The 20,512-nt window shown below is 40.7% G+C and overlaps 1 long non-coding RNA gene across 1 annotated transcript; it reads right to left on the minus strand.

The window, feature by feature from the left end:
* Positions 1-10,608: 10,608 nt before the first annotated feature.
* Positions 10,609-15,432, minus strand: LOC141730138 (uncharacterized). The gene is made up of 3 exons (XR_012581607.1): positions 15,139-15,432; positions 12,132-12,222; positions 10,609-12,020 (listed from the first exon to the last, which is right to left on the minus strand). It is a non-coding gene; the product is annotated as an uncharacterized LOC141730138 (long non-coding RNA).
* Between the last annotated feature and the right edge of the window lie 5,080 nt (positions 15,433-20,512).

Genomic DNA, 20,512 nt, shown 5'->3' on the forward strand with positions numbered 1-20,512 from the left:
TCCTCCACTTCACAGGGTGGGAACTCTTCCCTTCAAAGCGTCTCCTGCCACATGCAGGAATATCTGTGTCTTCCAGTGGAATGTTAAATAATGTAACCACCATCTGGCACATGACAGGGTGCCTGTCATCCTCTCCCTGAGGGAAACATCTCTGATGTGAAGTGTCATGGCTGTGTTTGTGCTTGTTAAACACACATTGCTACGCAACCGTGTTAAAAAAGGAATAATGACAAAAGTGGTCAAAATAGGAGGGAAGGAGCCTTGGTGATGATCCTGCATTCCTGGGGGAGTTTTCTAGATGGTCTTTGGCTGTTTCTAACAGATGTCTGACTCCAGAGAAGACAAACTGGCCTTTACTGTAGAGAGCTCCACCATGCCCAAGGAATGAATTTGTTGAGCACAGTCTTCACTACAGAAGAAAAATAGCCTTTTATATTTTGGATATACACTGTGGGCAGTCTGAAGGCAAGCTTGAAGACTCTAAGAGCTTCAGTGCCCATTTCTGGGCTAAGCACCCTGTATTTACATAATGTGTATGTGCACATCCAGAAATGGCAGCATACTGTTGAGATACCTTGGGATTTTGAACTAGCATTGCTCACTAATTGCCAATGTACCTCAGTGATTCACAATTTGCACATAAACTACATTTTTCTATAATGAAAAAAAGTTATTTAGGTGTTTAGAAATTGCTGGAATTCATATTGAAGTTGGGAGGACCAAATTCATTCAAAAAAAACCCAGCAGCCATTGAGGGAGGGGGAAAAAAAAGTAGTAAAGTTTTGTATAATGTGCAAGTATTTGTATGATCAGGTAGTATGTTATAGGTTCTTTTATTCAGCGCCACAAGCACTTGTGTGATACAACATGGTAATTGAAACTAAGTTCCTAAATATTCTTCAGTCAAGTTGGAGTGGCCATGGTGTGAAGTAGTAACTTTAGAGCTGAGAGCTTCTTGAAAGACTTTTTAAAATACAGTATATCCTGTTGGATAATTTTCCCCAAACATTTAAAAGTAGGTTTCTATGCCCAATTTTGTTCCTTATATAAACTGGGGGGTTTTCTGCAGTGAGAAAGGTCATTGATAAGAGATAGCTGTAAGAAGGTAGTCAAAATAAGAAATATCACTGAGCAAGTTCCTTTGTGCTGCAGGACATTTACAGAGTGCGGATTGTGCAGGAGCCATGCTTTTGTGTCCCCAGGTTGAACTCTGAGACACTTTCTTATATGATGCAATAAGACAATTTTTCCTTATATACTATACTAGCAATGCAGCATTCTCCCTCTTTCAACATACTGTACTTCTCACCATTCATGTTTTTATCAAGTTGCTCAATCTCTTTTCTCTGTAAATAAAAATGAGGATTTTTTAAAATAAGAGTACCATGTGAGAATTTGTATGTGGTCCTTTGATGTGAACAAAAGCTGCTTTCCCATGCCTAGTCATCTGTCTCCTATGTAAATAGTTCTGATTGCCAAAATGTTACTGTTGAATTTTATAAGCCATTTGTGAGCAGAGGGAGAATGCAAGCTTATTGCAGAATGTTTTCCCATCGTATTCATTTGACATGACTTTTAAAGGCAATATTAAAGAGTGTGCTTTAAAGCAATTAGCATAGAAATAGTAACAATGCAATTAAAATATACCATAGAGTTTTTGATAGTAGTTGACACTATGTTGCATATTAAGAAAGGGGGAAATCTTGCTGTAGCTAGGACTATTTTGGTGGTTTTTTGGCTCAATATATGGCCATTAATTTGGTTGAATCCTGGTGCAGATTTCAGAGAATAGTGGGTTAGATGAATTGAATGATTTGGTATGTTTCAAGCTCTGTCCAGGATTCTTAATTTGAGTAAAATTTCCTTGGATGATGGCTAGGCTCCTGCAGGCTTTCCAAATGGAATATCTCTCTGTTAGTCACCACAACTTTACTGTTATGCTCTCTATTCACAGGCAGGCCCACGTTACTCTAATGTGGAGCCTGTATTGCTGAGAAATAAAATGCATATATATGTATATAAAGAATAATTTCATATATGAAAATCCAGGGGTTAAAATCTCCATCTGATGATGAACTATTGCTATACTGTGATGGGTTCAGAATCCTTCCTGTATCAAACAGGGATCTGCACAAAATTCCTCTGCGTGTCTTTGATTCTCGAATTCATATTTGGAATGATGGCTCCACACTTCTCTTTCAGTAGTTTTCCATGCAAAACCCTTTAAACTTTCAGAATATTTTGAAATATGGATCCAGGCTTTAGTATGTACTTTGTGGGTAGCCAGGGTTGGTTGCTTTATTTGTTTGCCTTAAAATCTTATGGTTATCTAACTCTTCATCCTGAGGGGAGTTCACTTGTCTTTCATGATCATTTATGTTCAGAGCTGAAACAGATTAACAGCTTTTAGAAAGCCCTGAGTGTGATAAAACCAGACTTTTAATACCCTGGTTCCAGCTACAGAAAAAAAAATAATGGACTTTCAAACTGGCAGCAGAGTATATAGAGACCCAGTTTGCCTGGCTATTAATGCCTTTGGACACTGTGTCACCCTGTAGGGCTATCCTGTCCTCTTCCACAGACCATCAGGACAGCAAGACATCTACTTACAGCTTTGGTAGTCTCTGCTTCTCTCTCACAAGTGGATACTGCAAACTGTTGATCAAATTACTCCAAATGAGCACCCTCTTCTCACCACCCACAAAGCCACTCTGATTGCTCATGAATGGATGACAAAATGCCACTGAGGCTCCTCAGACTTTTTTCCTATCCAAAAGTTCCTCTCTGCAGGCTCTGTGAGCAATACAGTGTTTGTTGTACTGTTTTTATACATTTCTTCAATATCTGAAAATGCTGCTTCTCTTTGTGCCTGGTTTTGCTTCTTGTTAACAAACCAGACTGTTTCTGGGTCACTTTTCTTCTGATATTTCTCTCCATAATGAATTATGTCAAAAAGGACTTATTTATTCTGCATAGATAAGGTCTAACTGAAGCAACAGGAAATTTTAGCTTTGTTCTGCTTTCTATCCAGTTTTATATCTAAATTGACTAAGGCATACAGAAATCAGATTAAGTGACTTCCTTCAAGTCACGCAGTGAGTAGCTCGTTTTGGATGGAATCCCGAGAGGATACTTGTGGTTCCCAGCCCTCCTCTGTAACCTCCAGACCACATTGTCTCCCCAATGCTCAGTGCAACGAATTCAGTCTGAACATTAAATTACAGCTTTGCCCATGAAGTAAGAGTTCCTGGGGCTCCCATATTTGCTGTAACTTGAAATTTCCAGAAGAGTTCCTCATTGTGGTTTCTCCAGCTTTCCCTATTGACCGTGCCCATGGCAGTGGGGCTCAGTGTGTCTGCAGAGGGCTTTCTCTGCTGCCAATTCTCATGTCAGCTACACAAAGTAAAGCAAAATTTGTGGTTCTTTGCCACTAAAAGAGGATGGCAAGCCATCACAGTGATTTATTCCAATTTTCCTGGCTTTTTCAGTCAGCAAAGTCACCCAGCTTGGGTGAGTTGATGGTGGATTCCCATCCTCAGAGCAAATGTTTACTACTGGGCAACTCTGTGATCTTGCTGTGGTGAAAGAGATAATGAGAGGGGAACTTAAGATCAGATAAATGTCTATCTTTAGGGAGGGTTTGCAAATAAATGCAAAATGCCTTTGGTTCTTTCAGTAGCCACGCAATCCTTCCCATTTGTTATAACAAACATTACATGGGAAGATGCCTCTCTAGATTACCTGAAGTCAATATCCCTTTATATCTCTACAGGCCTCTGAGAAAGCCTTTCTTTGATGCATCACACTCTTGTCATCTGGTAAGGCAGAGAAAACCAGCCACTTGAATGTTCTCTTTACTGCCAAGTTTGAAAAACTCACATTCAAAACCAGAAAAGAAAGACTGCAATTCAGATTTTCAACCAACCTTTGAGTTTTTGTAACTCAAAGACCGCTGAACGCGCTCTCCTGGCTTGTATGTGATGGGAGTTACATTTAAAACGTGAAAAATTGAGCTGTCCCCTTACAAAGCAGAATGGTGTACCAATGGTGTTTTTCCTGTGAAAGTCTTAAAGGCTGTTAGTAACTTCTGAAACAGAATAGTATAAAGCTAATGAACCAGATAGCAGCACCCATCAGGATAAGTTCAGCTATCCACTGTACTGGAGAAAACCTCTTGCAGTTTCTGATTTCTTACAGAAATCTGTGGAGTAGAATAGAAATGGTGCACTCTTTGCAAAAACCTCTCCTTTCCTCAGTAAAAATGTTGAGTTGGTTCAATTTTATCCCAGAAGAACAATAGACTTTGGGTTATTTTACTTGGTGATTTATTCATCTTATACAGCAAATTGTAAATTTTTAGTGAGTTTCATTTTCTAACCTTTTTGTGCCTGAATAAAACATAATAGTCTTTTCCTCTTTTGTTGTGCCTAAGAAATGACGTTGATCTGCCCTGGAATAGTCACCTGAGCTATAGTTCAGATCTTTTATGCAAAACTGGGAGAAAATTAGCTTAATGTTATTCCACTAGATGAAGAAAAATAATTTCCCTGATATAGCACCATTTTGTACACATAGTCTAACAGATATCTAGTTCCTTCTTGTTCTCCTTTCCCTTCATATCATCAAACAGAAATTGTAAAGACACATCAGTTTTTTTAAAATAAAGAGACCAATTCCCTTAAAACTGCAGATATTGGTATAACCGAAAAGCTCCTAATGAGTAACCTGGGAGTCAGAGCTGATTCTTCATGTGAAGTCGAATTCCCACACTGAGTGCTAAGTGTCCTTCCAGTAGCTCTGATGTCACAGCACAAACATCTTGTTGTGCCCTCTATATAGTTAACACATTCCTTTGGTCCCTGTCATCTTCCTCCTTCCCCCTGCTGCCTCATCCCTGGGCTGGGCTGGCAGTGGGGCAGAACTGGGGCAGAACAGGCTCTGCCAGCTCAGCTGCTCCCTGTGCCAACCTCTCACCTGAGCCCTTGTGCCCAGGGCACTTGGGATTTTAGGAGTCTCAAGTATTATTAAACTCCTAAAATCAGGCAAGGTTTAGAGAATCCTGTCTAGTGTGAATGAGCTCAATCCTAGCTTAACAAACACGAACCTATCTTTCCTAAACCATAGTTTACAGTGCTATCACTGTACAGAATGCCATAAATCATAATTTAAGAAAATCAGAAAGCTTCTATGTAGTGCTGAAGTTTATTGAAATAACTGTTTATCAAAATGATGCTTTACCCAAGAACAAGGCATTTCGATATAAACTTCATAGTTTCTTTAAGCTTTTATTTTGTTCCATTCAAGATTATTAGTGTAGATAGGAAGGAGACAGAAACCATACCATTTAGTCACAACAAGGACAGTGTGAGCTTGTTTGTTCACTAGCTGCCAGAATGGGAGGGAATTGCCTCTACTTTTCTCTCTGTTTGTTTACTTTAAATAGTTTAACTTCTTTGAATGTTAGCAGGCAGGAGAAGAATTTCTATTTATTGGTTTATAAACTGTTTGACAGTAAAATAGTGGATGAAGGACTCTCCTGCCTCCACATTTCTCACCCTTCCCTACAGCTAACCTGAAGGACAGATAAATATGTACTAATGAAAAAGTTCTTGTTTTCAAGGCTGAGCAGCCTAAACCATGGCACGGGAATGGATTCTGTCAAGCTGGGAGCAGTTCTGGAGCTAGAATAAAACCATTGTGGTTTTGACATTGTGGCATGTACATAAACAACCTGGCAGTGGTTTATGTACATACTAAGAGGCATGATCTCAGAGAACACGTGCATCTGACCACAGTTTTAGCTCAGGCCCATCTCTAGCTTGAGATACCAAGTAGATTTGCTGGAACTGGAGACATGTAGGAGGTTTGTGTCACCACAGAGATTGCACTGTTATATAAGTGATATCCTAAGGAAAGGCCATGGCAGCAGCACATCCTTCCCAGGGAAGGTGGCTGACTGTGACATAGAAAAAATGGTGAGAGGAGATGTTTACAACAAGTTTTCATTGAATTAGGAGTCTGAACACTGATCAAGTTTTACAAGAGAACTAAGTCCAAAAGATTCCAGCAGAGGTGGATCCCTTGGCCAGCAGCAATGGTACAAACAGTTCTCAGATAAGCAAAACCACTCCAGCTCTTATGCCAAGGCAAAGGCTTGATCTGTGTGTTTGAGGGTTCACATGAAATCAAAAGAGACAGAGCCCTGCCTGGGAGATCAATATAAGTTATTGTTATTCAGCAACTGGATAAAATATTGTAGCAGAGCAGAACTACAAAGACAGTCTGAGAAAGAGTGGAAAAATATGTGCACAGCTTATCAAATCCTTCTACTTAATTGATAAGTTTCTCACTAAATTTTGAAACTTGTAAAAAGTTCAGGCTATTCTAGTTAGCCTGAATCAAGTCTTCAGTTTGGAATTTAATGGTGCTCCAGGCCCCTTTCACTGAAGAATTAATTGTTCCATAGCTTCAGAAACAGTGGGGCATCAAGCTTGCAATAAACATACCGTGATGTGGTGCAGTACAGAGGGGTTTTTTCAAATGTGGATTTTCACTAGGGATGGGTAATGCCAGGAATTGAGGATTTCATTTATTCAGTACTTGTATTGCTTTCCCTGACCCTCACAGTGCCCTGTTCATTAAGAGTTTTCCTTCCTTGTATGTTTTAACTGGAATAGAATTGGGAAAAATAGAATTAAGCTTATATGAACAAGAATATTATTACCTGCTTCTGTCCATTCAAGGGCCAACTGGAAGTTACCTCAGAGTGGCTCACAATTTCTCCAGCTATGCCATCCTTTCCTTTTGACTGGGGTCATCACTGCCTCCTTGTGCTATTTCTCTATGAAGTTGCAGACATTAATTCTGTCATCCCTGAATTTAGTAAACAATAATGGGGTGTTTGCTTGCAACCCATTCTTTGCCTGTAATTCAAAGCGACTGTGTGTCTTAACCTGCTTTGTATGTCCACAACTCCACCACTGCAGCTCATTTCATCACTCAACTTTTTCAAATCTCAGATGTGTCTTGTCAGTGCCTTCTGATGTGATATGAGGCCCATGCAACAAGAAATTGTTATTCAAAACTTTTCTGAGTAAATGTTTCTGCAGGTTTAGCAACTGCTGAGCATCTTACATGCCCCTCCTGTCCTGCACAGATAAATGTGAGTGTCCCTATACGCATAGATTTGAGACACAAAATGCAGATATATTCTAATGCAAGAGAAACAAGCAGCTTTCTTGCTTTTTCTTTCTGTTGTTTGAAATGCCTTTTTGGCACACTTTATACATACTTCTTCAGGCCACACAGCAATGCAGCTGAAAAAATTGTCACAAAGTTCAGCAAAGGGAAAGTGAGAGCCAGGGCTGAGTCATTGCATGTATGAGAGCTGGGAGGAGGAAGTGTTGGACTGTACTGACAGAGATTCAGAAAATGCTGAGGAATAATCTATCCCAGAGAATGCTGGCAGGCTATCAAGAAACAAAACAAGAAACAAAATAAACCATGGCTCCACAAAGGGATGGAAACCACCCCCCACAAAGTCAGCCAAAAAAACTTTCCATCACAACATGAGCATCAGTCCAGCTCTCCCTAGTTTTCCCAAGATGAAGCAACTCTGCAGCATTGATACTTTTAGCAGCGAATTTAAAATTCTGATCTAACAGATGCCCAGTGCTGGGCTGCTCACATGAGCTGCACACAGGCACTGCTCAGGAGGTGCTTGGAATGCTGTGGTGCAATGTCACACGTGCCAGGGAGCTGGGGTGCCAGCTGGCTGGCAGGCAGGCAGCAGCCCCTCTGACAAGGCTCATCCTGAGAGAGGGAGCAGCAGGTCCAGAGGAGAGAGCAGTGACCACCAGACAAGTCTGGGGACCAGGCAGGTCCAGGGTCAGGTGAAGAAGTCAAGGCAAAGTGAAAGCACAAACCCTGCTTCTCACACTTTCCCTGCCTTTATGGAAATTGGATTCAAGGTTGTACAGCTGTGGGGTATTAGAGCAGCCTTTGGATGTGGGCAAATGAACCTTTAAAGAAGGGAAGATGCTGTAGAAAATGATTATGGAGGAATGTGATTATAAAGATATCTCAAGACATCAATGTACCTTGGGCTCAGCAGAGACATTTGGAGCCTTGAGAAACCTGGAGCCATGTCCCATAACCTCCTGCATGAATTTGCAAGATAATGTGGCTTTTTGCCTTTATTTACTGAGAAGTTTCCTTTCTTGTCCTTTACTTTTTGCTCAAAATTTCGCTGTTTAGGAAACAAACTATTTTCTTATATGCAGCACTATGTATTTTCAAACTGCACACTTGAGGTATGGTTCATAAACTTATTAATAACCAATTCATTTAATGTTCTTTTTAAGTTCATTTATGGCTTAAAGTACCTGCCAGACCATTTTTTTCTGTGTCACTCTCTAGCTGGTGTGACCCAGCTCCACTCTCCCACATCCTGGACAACCTAGCAGAACAGAGGAGATATCAGCACTTGTGACTTTATGGGAATAAAGGGAAATTAATTTAATTATTTAATTTTATCAGAGTCACATCCTTCTGATCACTGACTGTGAGTCATGTGGAATACTCTGGCCTTCATTTCAGTGGATTTGTTTCTTGTTCTAGTTCTTTAGGTTACAGAGGGATGTGGGTTGGATTTCTCTTTTCTCAGGATAGATTTTTGATTCAAACAAAGTAAGAGCAAAATCTTTGCCTTTAACAACGTCAAGTTTGAAAAAAATTACCTTTTTCTGGGGTTTAGTGTCACTCTATGAGATTGACCATTCCTTTGATATGTTGGCCCTGTCCCCATCAATTTTGTTCCTCAAGGCTATTGCATGGATTCTGTGCTGGTAATTGTCACTGGCAGCCCCCCTAGAGCTGCCTCTTGAGCTGTGCCAGAGCAGGCTCGAGTGTTTTCAGGACAAGGGTCAGAACATCCTCTCCCCTGTGTGCTCCAGAACGAGCTGTTCCAAGAAGCAATTCCCCAAAGGTCAAACTTTCTGATATAAGACCAGTTTAGAAGAGAGCAGTGGAAATCCTACATAATAATTTTATTAGACTCTTGTCCCTTTCATCTCCCAGAATTTTGAGCTCAGCAGTGTTCTTAGTAGAGATCAGTAGCAAGTAACTCTCATGAAAGGTCCTATAGTTTTCTGAAAGCAGAGGTCTGTTTTCACTGCACAGTTCTGGCTGCACAAAATTATGTTACGATTTCCTGAATCTTTGAACTGTTCCTTTTCTGTATAATCCCCATTATCCCTTGGCTTCCACTGAGGAGTTTCACAGAGAATCACTGCAGCTGAGCAAATATAAGGGTTCCCTCATTCTCTAGACAGTATGGTGAAGATTTTAGAGGAGGAGGCTTTCCTGGAGGAATCCCCTGTGGCCATAGAGGGAGTGTGATTTCATTTAAAAGAATTCATGCCATTGCAATGGTAGATATTTTTGTTAAAGTCAGACTGTGATTCTTCATGTAATGGCCACTCTGTGGGTCTGAACTTTCAGTGTCTTAAAGGCTCCAAAGTACTCTGCTCTAGTCCTTCTGAGGCAGCCTTAAGAGAATGTCTTTGAGGGCTGGGGGGAAAGACAAGGATCAGAACACTGGAAAAGGGCAAGCACAAAACCCTGCCATAAGACAGAGGTGCAAAGGAAAAGGAGGAACCATTGATTAGGCCCCTGTGTTTTGAATGCCACATTAGAAGTTGTAGATCCTGGAGTAAATTTGGTACTGCGTGTGGTAACTCTGATATATAATGAGCTTGCTGGTGTTTTCTAGCCAACATCTCAGCTGTATGCTCAGTTGTGCATCTGGGGGGTACTTTCCCAAATACAGGCTAGTGAGTTATTAACTCTATGCAACTCCATTACAGTAATTCTCATTGTTACTTCTTTTAGTGCACACAAATGATAGTTTGATGGTTTTCAGGACAAAAGAAAGTTTAAAAAAGTTTGGTTTGTTTTTGTGGGTTGTTGCTGTTGGGGGTTTTTGTTGTTTATTTTATTTGGGTTTTCTTTTTTTTGCCAAAAGTAGTGGTAATTACATGTTTTGTGCTTCACATGAGCTTTGTGGGTTTTAAAGTGCTCTCATAAAACAAAGCTGTGTCGTCCTGGGTGGCAAATGGGGAAAGAGCAGTGGGGCATCCTGGCCCTGGGGATGAGAGGCATCTGCCTTTTCATGACCCTGAGTCCTCCTCTGCCAGCCCAGCAATCCTCCAGGTGAACTGAGTTAGAATGAGAAACCTTCGACATGTAGGACACTGGCAACAGGAGCTAATGAGCCTCCCATGACCTTATCTCCGTGTCAGACCTCTTATTTTTAGTTTTTGGTTGCTTTGGTTTCCCATCTGTGCAGCGCAGTGCCTCAGGCAGGCTGGCAGGAGCCTGGGCAGATTTCCACTGCAGTTGGCCTTTTCTACTGCTAAATGCTTGGGTTTGATGAATCAGCATTTTCCTATGGAAAAACATTCCTTTGGAGAATTTCCAGTCAGAACAAAACCTGGATCCAGCACATTGCAAAATCCCTTCAGAACAGGATTTATTCTCTGTAGCTCTACTTACAAGCCATTTTACTCTTCCTTAGTTTCTCTCTATTATAATAAAATAATAGCACAGATGCAAATATCACGAGTAAAGGTATTTATAATGAAAATAACTATTTTTGCCACTGGAAATTATGAAATGTATTGACATTCAAATATAGGAACCCAGAAAGGAGGTAAAAATCTTTCAGATTCCTGTGTGGTGAAATCATTAATTTTGGACCTTGTTTTGCAGTGCAGCAATATTAGAGGTCATGGAAAATAAAAGTAGTTTAAACAATTCAGTATTTACTTTGCATTCTCCTAGTAAAACAGACTTGAATCTAGGCACATATTATTGAAAATCATAAATTTGATCAGACACTTGTGAACACATGTTTATATTCAGCTCTGGTTGATTTTGACTTCATGTTTCTTCTGGCTGTCTATCCTGGACCAAAACATAGCTGATGCTGTTGGAAAAGAGCTGTGGCTATAAATTGGTGTGGGTGTGAGCAGCAATAAATGCAGCCCTTCTCTCTTGTCCTCTATAACACAGTAGGTGTGAAACAGCCCATTGGTTCAGACTTATATTTGTGGGAAGGCAACTGTACATTTGTCATGCAAATTCATATCCTTCATTTCACAAATCAGTCATTCCTTTAAAATAATTATATTATTATATTGTAATTATATTGTTTGATTGCATGTGATTACTAATGAATGTAGTCCCTTCCTTTTCATTGGATTAACAGTTTAATGCTTCTGAACCCACCTGTCCCTATGGGATTTGCACAGGCTCTTTTGCAATCCATTTCAGCTCCCTACCTAGAGTTCAGCTAAGCCATAGATAATCCTTCTGCCTGAAGGTGACATAGCAGGTTAAGGGTGATCCAGTGACCTCTGGCATCTCTTTTCAAGCAGCTGAAGTTGAAGGATGAGCTGAAGGTCCTCTCTTTGAGTAAAATGAAAAAATAAAGGAGGGAAAACCTCATCACTGAAGTTGCAATTCAGAGACCAATTTTTGCTTCTGTCATTCTTATTGTGGGCAAAGAAGGCAATGCAACTTGATAGTTGTGTCATCCTGTGAAAAGAGATCCTCCTGTGGGAAAAAAAATCCTCATCTTGCCCCTGCAATGGAGATGTCCCTGCAGGAGGCATGGTTTGTGACTGAGGAGTGTGGAATTGCAGGTAGGCTGGAACTGGGGTGAGCTGATCTGATCTGTGTCCACACAGGCTCTGCCACTCACAATCTGGTGTTCCAATGGCAGTACAGTTAATGACTGAACTTCTAGAGGGGCAGGATTTCATCCCCCTTCTAGCCAGCAGTCCCTTGAGAGGAGACTTGTGTAGCAGGTAAGACTTTATCTCTTTGCACATTTAGAATAGCTTGTTGCCAATGCTGTTTGGTTCCTCTGGATCCCTCCTGCCGGGTCTGCCCTGTTGTTTGTGCTGTGTGGAGGCAGAGGAACACTCCAGCTCATTGTGGTGAGATCAGAGATGCAGCTGAAAAATGAGAAATAGCAGCAGAAAGATAAAACCCCTTTATTTGACATCTGCCAAAAAGAGGGAGAAAAACAAAGAAAACTAGAAAGTGGAAAAAATTGTGTATTATACCTTGTATGGTTCTGAACTGCAGAAGGCAATCACAAATGCAGCAGAATTACTTCGAAATTTTTAAGATGCTGTTTGCTCACTGTATGTAGATCTGGAAAGAATAAGCATCATGAATTGTGGAATTTAGTTAGCCTACTTTAACTAGAAATGAATCTGAGGCACTAATTTCCAATCAGTGTGATACAAAGCCCAAGCATGTTTAGATTCAGAATGAGTGACTTCTATCCTTGTCTAATTGGAGACTCATCTACTTAGAAGACTTTATGCTGAGGTAGCTAAACCTGACTTTTTCCTTATGTAGAAGCCACACAGAATGTAATTTAAATCCCTTCCTTTCAGTGCCAAAGCCAGTACTCCATTTCCTCAGAGACTTGGCATTTGTAGCATGGAGCTCATCAAAGAAGCTGACTCAGCTTTAGCTGAACTCAAAGGATCACTGAGTTGAATATGTGGTGGTTGGGTGACTTTAGAAGACAGTTCCCTGTGAGTTGTGGTGCCAGTCAGCCCTGGAGGTGAGCACCCTGCTGAAGGAGCAGGGTTTAGCTGTCCCAAGGCACAGCAGAGACACAAGAACACAGGGCCACAGGAGGATGGGCTCCTCTTTGGCTGGGTCACTACAGATTTAGTGTGAAAGTGCACCTGCCTCAAGAGGCTGGTCAAAAATACTGTACTCTGCATTCTTTAAACACAGATTAAGTTCTTTTGCCTTTTAGGGAGCAGAAGAAACCCAGTATTAGTGGAAACATTTCCAGGGGTAAGACTGAGTTTACTTTTCTCCTACTTGGACTGAAAAGGAGCCTGTCTTCTGGTTGAAAGCACAATTTGAACTGATCTATGGGGTGCAAAGTTCTTTCCAAATCTCTGATGTGGGTGAGATCAGCTTGTTAGGCTGATCCTGTGAAGACTTTGATGGTTTGAGAAGCACAGATTCAGCACATGCACAGTGGGCTGGGTAATTTGCAGGATATGCTCTGTTAGCCTATGGTGGCTTGATGCCTAAGTTTAACCTTGAGCTGGAAGTTCACTGCTGATTTTTCCCAAAGAGCTAAAACAATTTCTTAACCAATAAACATATTAAATAGGCAAAATTACATATATAATTACTTTTGTAACAAATTGATGTTGTCACAATTTTGTATGAATATAGATGTCCTTAAAATTAATCCAAGTTGCCTAAATTGTAATCCACACCAGGTAATTTTTCTTTATTCTGGGCTGCACATACTGCAGGTATTCCTAGCTCAGGGTGTTACCTGGGGTCTGAAAGGACCCACATTCACTGCTCCTAAGCAATCATTCAAATTGCTTTTCTGCAGTAACTTTCATCAAACTCACATTTTGGGTTTTTTCCAGTGTAATGCAACCTTTGGCTCAAGGTTTTAATGCAGATGGCTTTATATAAATCTTTAATGAATATGTTGAACCTGGGTCACTTGAACTGGTTTCAGATGATTTAATGCTGACTTCTGCTGTTACCAAGATCCCAACTTGTGATCAGGCACCAGTATTTTCCTTTCTTGCAGAAAAATTATACTACTCAGGAAGGGAACTAGGGGAGGGAAAATTAGCTTATGATTGGATAATAAGTATCTAAGGAGGGACAAATATTTTTCTCTCTTTCATATATACATATGGTTGTTAAATACCTTGGAAAGTATGTTGTTTTCTGAAACTAATGAAAGTTTGCTAATAATAGAAATGGTTTAGAGCAATTCAGCTATTCCAGCAATGTGTGCAGAAGTTTTGGAAAATTTTCTACAATTTATTCTTTCTGTGAAAAAAATTGGTTTGTTAGCAAGCCAGCTCCTACTTCCAGCTCCATTTTAAGCCAAACTATCTTGAATTGGTCCCAGAACCAGCTGTCGTTTTTAGTTCAGATCAGAATGAACACAGACTGAGCTTTCAATAGTGGCTTGAGCTTTTCAGTGGTTTGCTACTGCTTCAATTTTGCATTGAAATCACTAATAATCAGTTGATAATTATTATTCCAAGAGTGTTTAAAGTCCCAGTGTCCCTTTTGTGAAATGAGCTGGTACAGAGACCAGCAGAAAAGTAATCATAGCCTTAATCCTCTGTTCTATCCCTGGCACAATGAAAAATCTAAGGAGAAGGTGAACATCCTCATTCCACATTATAGCTGGGTTTATTAATAGATTTGCATTTATTAAATTAGTTTTTACTAGGCTTTCATTGTGTCATAGGTCAATATTCTATGTGGGTACTCAAAGGGTGGTTCTGGAAGTGGAAAGCAAATTCTTTTTACAGCCATGATTTATCCTCATCTTGAGTACTGTATCATATTAACAAAACATTTATAGTGTGAGAGATGGATGAGTCAAAGTATTACATTAATAGTTTAAACTGAAGATGGGCCAGAATTTCTCTGTGGTGTCCTCTGATGTGTATATGTAATGGAGTGAAGAACCAAAAGGAAATCTGAATGTGGTAAATCAAATTGTTGCTCAACCCACCAGCAGGAATCAGGAGAAAGTTTACACAGCTGCCTCTCAGCAACTGCTAATAATAAAGTATATTTCTACCATCCTGTAGACACAAGTAATATTTTTACCTGGGTGAACAGCAGCACTTGGCTGGCAACAAGTGGAGGAAAATGTCACTGCTTTTTTCTTTTTTTTTTAAACTTTCTTCCATTTAATTGGTTATTATTGACAATATTTGCTTACTTGGGGTGTGTTGTGTTGGAGGTCACCCTGTGGTTGCCCTGCAGCTCGTGAGGAGCTGCTTTCATCCTTCTCTGGTGGCAGTGGAGCCCTGGGGGTGGCTGCTGTGGACAGTGGGTCTGCACTGCACAGAGCCAGGGCCAAGCACCAGCACCAGAGACCCAGAGCATTGCTGGGGTACCTGGCTACATCTCCTGTCCAAAGGGCCAGCTTGGATTCAGAATGATGTCCGGCTCTGTCATGGGTCTTTTGGATTGTTATGAACAATTATTTTTACTGCTTTGTTTCTCCATTTCCCCACAATAAAATGAAATAATGTTATTTACCTTCTCTGAAGAGTGTGGCAAGTTTGCAGGTGGGAAATAGGATGAAAGGCAAGACTTCATTATTCAGAAATCAATGATTTCTGAATACTTCCATTTCTTATGAGCAGGTCTATCCAACCTCGGTTCACCTCCTTCTGCTGACACCTTTGGATGTTGTGCTCCACAGCTGCCACAGATTCTGTAGGGCTCTGGTGTCATTCTGGGCAGCAGATAGTCAGGCTTTGAGATAAGCAGGCTCTCTGTGCGTGCCTCTCTGGTTTTTTTCATGCATTGGAAAGATCATCAGAAGGAAGGGAGAAGGGGGGAAGGAAAGCACAGGCATTTCAGAGAAACAGGACTGAGTCTTTGCTGTAGAGCTTTGATGTTATGCTAGTCTGATCCCTACAACAAAATATTGGCATGTTCTAATCCATGTGGCTCTTTTCTCAGTGTGAAGCAGTGATTTACAAAGACTTGATCACAAGCTGCAGCTTTCTCTTCCCCTCCTCTGTTCCATCTCCATCATCCTATTGTGTTCATGCAGAGAAAACGCTTGGTGCATCAGCAGTCCTGCAGGAGGACACCTGCCAGGTGACAGCGCTCCTTTCCACTCTGCTCTTTGGGACTCTGCTTTTTGATTGCCTTTTAACTGGTGAGTCTCCCCAGACAGAAAAGTGCTGTGCTGAGACTCAGCTGCTGCAAATGTATGAGTGGCACTTTCCCTGGAGTATATACAGCAGCTGGCTGTATATAGGAATTCAAAGCTGCTTTCTCGAAGAACAGGAGATGATTTAATGTATTTAAAGAGGGGTCTTATCCAGGTTAATACAATTCTCTGTGCTCTCTGCACCCCTATCTGTGCTTTCCTTTAGTGAGGAAGCAGATGAGGATCTCAGTGCTGCTGCCCTGTGCTGTGGGTGCTTTGCTGTCAGGGCTCTGCACCCACCCCATGCTCAGGACAGGGGGTCTGTGCTCATGGCCAGCTGACAGTGGTTCTGTTTGTCTGCACTGCTCCCTGCACAGCTGGGTGTTTCTGTGTGCAGGGTTCTGGGGCAGAGAAGCTGAAAGGGTTACAAATCTCATATTTTGGTTTCTCAGCTGTCTTTGGGATGTGCACAATGCTGAGTGGATCAGCTGGGACAGAGCTCAGCACCAGGAGAGCTGCAGTTTTGCAGTTGTTTTGGCTGGGCCAGGTACGGGCTTTCCTTTAGCATTATTTTTTTTTGGTTAAATTGTTTATTAGCACAAGACAATTGAAGGTTAATGCATCTCCTCAGTGCCATGTGAGGTTCAAGCAGCAGCAAGCAGTGTCTTTAAGCTCTGCACATCCTCATTGTGTGGTATTGTGGTTAATGTTGCAATCACAGACCAGTCCCTTGCTATGCAATATTAAGCAGAAAAGGATAGAATTCAGTTCTACTACCGTGGTAGTTAATTCCATACTTTAGCACTGATGTGAAGGGAAAAATAACCCAGACCAAGACTGTCAGCTCCTAAAGTGGTTTGGCTTCATGGAATTCACACGAATAAGCTGCAGGTCTAACACACAGTGATACAGCCTGTATCACCTGAGGTGGAGCAAGAAATCAAGGGCTTGTCACTGTTTGGACACCCCAAGCCTTGTCCCTGAATCATGGAGATGTTAGCTTGGATAAAGAACTTACTGTGTGCAAAGAAAAGACATTTTTATTCCTTTAGCAGACATATGATGCTCATATATATTATAAGCAGCAACAATAGAGAAGGTTTAATAATTTTGGTTCATATGCACTGTTTGGTTTAAAGCCTTTTGAATGTAATTCCAACCAGACAATGTGAAGAACAGGATTGTGTTAAAAGACTGCCAGGGAAAAACCCATATACACACACAAGATGGAGTAAGTCTGTAAAGAAAATTGTTTTCTATTTAATATTTTGATTTTTTTCCTCTCCTGCCTTCATCTGAACTCAAATCACACCCAATAATATTGTTAAAGAACCTCCAGCCATTCTGCATTATGCTGGGGGTGGTTTTGGCAGGAACCTTATTTTTTCTCCTCAGCTCAGACACAAGTGGGTGATATTTCTCCTGTGCTTCTGCTGTTACTCATAATTAATCCAGCATGCTTATCTGTATGTTGGGGAGCTCAGTAATCAGGAAACTTATAAAAAGTAATGACTCACCTGAACCTTCAAATTAAAGATCAGCTATGATTCACCTGGACTCTCCTAATTGCCTCATTTTAGGTTTAAGACTTTAATCTGTTTTAAATCTAGATACCATGGAAAAAACAATGAAGAAGCCTTGAATATAACTACTTATCCAGCCAAAGAGAGTGCACTTATAGAACAGCCATCTAAATCTTCCACACCATTATAAAAATTACCATTTAATTGTTTCTAGTTTAAAAAAGAAAAAAAAATCACAAAGAGAAGTTCTTAGGATATAGCAAGTCTAAATAAGGGCACTTTTACAAACTAATTAAGATTTTCACATGAGAATCACTGTTTCCAACTCAGCCCAAATCCTTCTTAAGCTTTTAAAGAATCATTTTCATAACCATGCATTCTCTTCTGTTTATTGTTTAATCTTGTAGCTTGTTTAATCTTGGTCTTGTAGCTTGCAAGTCAATTACTTCACTGCAAGTTTGTGTTTGTGCACCTAAATTTAGGCTGCTTTATTTGTTGAGGGTGATTATAATTCACTTATCTACTGGCAAGGAGGCAGATTCCTGTGTACTATTCACTGTGCACTGGTGCGTTGGAAAGTAGAAAGAAATAAATAGAAAACTGAATGATCAGGGTGAAAATTGCTTGGGTGTTAACATTTCCACAGGGAAGAGTTCTTAGGGTCTACTGCAGAGTTCTTTATTGTTGCAAGGATAGGAATCTTGTCCGAACAAAGTTTAATGCTGCATCATAAAGCCTATGTAAAACAAGTCTGAAGGCAGTCTTGAAATCAAAATTAGACTGGGAGTTGTTATTGCTTTTTACTGCTTCTTTATTCTTTTGACAGAAGAGCAAAATCTCGAATGAAGTAAAGGCCAAACCCACATTCACCCCACATTAAGATGCAAAACTGGAAAAACTGCTCTGAAAACAAATAACTATAAAGTCAGAAATGTCACTGTGACAGCCCATGGTAGGTGAATGCCCTCATGTCCCAGTTTTGTCCCAAGGCCAATTACAGTTAGAGTCTGTATGCACAGAAAGTCTAAAATTCTCAGCATCCAGGACTCCAACGCAGGTTCTCCCTGAAATCTTCCTTTAATAGGGATGTTCTTGTTTTATTTTCCTTCCACACTTGAAGCTCAGGCTTCAGAAGGGATTTGAAGTTGGGTGCAAGCTGTCTGTCAGAGAGGGAAAGGCAGTGAGCTCGTTTTGATGGCCATTCCTCAGGCAAAGGGGTAAGTTTCTACTGTTCTCAAGAGTTACTATGTAGCTCTAGTACCCATTAGTTGAAAGAGAATAATAAATTGTTTTAGAAGTGCTTTGGATGGAGCTTTAATAGTGCCTGGATTACATGTTTTTCTGTGGGCAAAATACTCAGTAGAAGCTAATTCATATAAGCTGAAATGTTCATGAAACTTGAACAAATTCTCTAGGAATCAGTCCTTTTAATGTCTTAACTTTGTCGAGCTCCCAAGACTGTGAAGCCTCAAGTCCATGCTCCATTGGATTCTTTGTGCTTACTGGCATTCCTGTGTGTCCGTTTAACAGGATTTTGACCTGGCCTGTGGGACCAAAAAGAGCTTGTCTGACAGAGATCCCTCTGCTTTTGTGGACAGGGCTGTGTGAAAGCAATGCCACAGGAGTTGCAGGAAGAACAGGAGACACCTTTCCCCAGATGTGAGCAGACAAGACACTGTGCTTTAGAAGACAAAGCAACAGAAATTGTTACCAGTGTTAAGTCCAGCTCCATCACCTTGCTTGCACGTGAGCCCAGCAGTCCTCAGCTCCCAGTGACACAATGCCATTTTTTGCTAGCCACTCTTTGCTGAGATGTATGAAAGGGTTTGGTATAGTCTGCAGGGTGTGCAGTGAACAGAACTTCACTGCAGTCAGAGATGCCTTGTTGTGCACCACAGAAATATCCATTCAGAATTCAATTTTTCTGTGAGCCCAAACCCAGCCTTATTCATTTTACCATGGGAATTTCACTAGCAAGGACTTCTTAAGAACCTAATGAGGAACACTAGGCAGGCTCCACAATTGCTGTTGGATCTTCCCAACTTCATATGGGAGAGACCACAGGGAGAGAGTGAGCATCATTTCATGAGCAGAGACATGCTTGTGCTCCTTTCTCTGAGAGGCTTTTCGTTGAAAAAAGAAACATTTTAAATTTTGTTCAGGGCCTTCTTTCAATTTCCCCTTTCCTTTGAGTTGCATCAAGAACTTTGAAATCCCTTTGCTACAATCTGCGCTCCCTTTTTGTTTAGAACCCTTCTCCAGAACCTGCTTGGGTTCGCAGATTACAGTTCTATCAGGACTCAGTTTTGCTTAAACTGTTTCATTTTCACTCCATTTCAGGTGTGTGATGATTTTGAGTGAGCCCAAGCACACCTGGATCACACTAATCTTTGCTGGTTAGGTTTGAGCAAAGTAGGCTGTGAGGAAACCATGGCAAGCTTTGGATACAGACTGTGCATGGCAAGGGGCACAGAGAACAGCCCCCCACGAGGGGCTCAGGCCTGCCACAAGATACCTTAAAGCCTCATTTAGGGAGCAAGAAGAGCTTCTTGTCTCTTTCGATAAGCTTTTACATCTCAAAAATTCCACTTTGGTTGAGGACACTGAGGAGATGGTCAAATCTAACTGATTTGTCCCCTTTATTCTGGTATAACAAAAAAGGTTAGAACTGTTGCAGTGTGTTGTTTCATATTCCAATAAAGAACAAATATGTATAATAAAAAAAGGCTAAAATGTCAGCGTAATTAGTCTTTTTAGTAGCTTTTATTTGTTAGCTTACATATGACTTCATAATTGCAATTTAACCTGATGTGAGAAGATTCCATCAACCATTCTTCTAAAAGAAATAATAGTTTTATTTCTGATAAATTCAAACAGATTCAGAAGAGCAGCATCCCATTCAACAATCCTACAATATTTACACTACTTTTTTTGGTCTCTTTTGCCTTTGGTGCACAAGCATTCACTGCAGTGATAATGCCATCCCACAGCCATGATAATGGCAAAGTTTCTGTCAGTGTTCTGTGCAGCTCTTTGCACTTTGGTGAGTATTCCTCCTGTACAGAACTGCACAAGTTTCTTGTCTTTGCTTTTAACAGAGGTAGCTGGTTTTCCCTCAGCAGAAACTCTCCTTCAGCAGCCGTGTGTTCTGCTGAGCTTGTCTTGGGAAACTCCTGGAAATTTCTTCCCTGTCAGAGCTTTCTGCTTTGCTCTTTGACACAATAAC

The sequence above is a fragment of the Zonotrichia albicollis genome, chromosome 9 (assembly GCF_047830755.1).
Source record: "Zonotrichia albicollis isolate bZonAlb1 chromosome 9, bZonAlb1.hap1, whole genome shotgun sequence".
NCBI classification, from domain to species: domain Eukaryota; kingdom Metazoa; phylum Chordata; class Aves; order Passeriformes; family Passerellidae; genus Zonotrichia; species Zonotrichia albicollis.